General features: G+C 35.3%; 1 non-coding gene across 1 annotated transcript; it reads right to left on the bottom strand.

Annotated features, from left to right (window-relative positions):
• Window positions 1-530: 530 nt before the first annotated feature.
• Window positions 531-601, bottom strand: TRNAG-GCC. Its single transcript has one exon. It is a non-coding gene; the product is annotated as a tRNA-Gly (tRNA).
• Between the last annotated feature and the right edge of the window lie 113 nt (window positions 602-714).

Raw genomic sequence — 714 nt, 5'->3', positions numbered from 1 at the left:
CTTGTTTAATGTTGAGGTATTAGTGTCAAGAGAAACTCCAATCTTTGATCTTTTATTTTTTAAACTAAAAAATTATTAGAATTATAGCTTTGATATAACAGACCACAAGAAATTTTGAAAAAAAAGGGAAGTAGGGATTAAAAGTGTTTGTCTTTGGTATAACTTTCTACCTTAAGAATAATAGTTTAGGGATCATCATTGCTCCAACGTAGAATCGAACTCAAGGATGTACCTCATATCAACATTGCTAATCTTCATGATGCTCGAACTCGGGTCTGTACCGTGGCAGGATACTATTCTACCAATAGACCACTAGTGCATCTACNTGCATCTACCTTAAAGAAGATCCATAACGTACTCGTATTTTGGTCATGCAGTTCTTCCGAAGCCCTTCACCTTTAATTTCACTTCTCGATTTAAAAACAAAAAGCTTGATAGTCCTACTCGTGAAATTTATAAATATAAACAATGCTGTAACAAACACAAGTTTGAACATTTTGCATTAATATCATCATTGCCAATCTTCAAGATGCACCAGCCGAGAATCAAACTCGGGTCTGTACCGTGGCAGGGTACTATTCTACCACTAGACCACTAGTGCATCTACCTTAAAGAAGATCCATAACGTACTCGTATTTTGGTCATGCAGTTCTTCCGAAGCCCTTCACCTTTAGTTTCACTTCTCGATTTAAAAACAAAAAGGAAATTTATAAA

Source organism: Cucurbita moschata, unplaced genomic scaffold (genome assembly GCF_002738365.1).
Source record: "Cucurbita moschata cultivar Rifu unplaced genomic scaffold, Cmos_1.0 Cmo_Scf02746, whole genome shotgun sequence".
NCBI classification, from domain to species: domain Eukaryota; kingdom Viridiplantae; phylum Streptophyta; class Magnoliopsida; order Cucurbitales; family Cucurbitaceae; genus Cucurbita; species Cucurbita moschata.
This window is presented reverse-complemented; position numbering and strand designations above follow the sequence as displayed.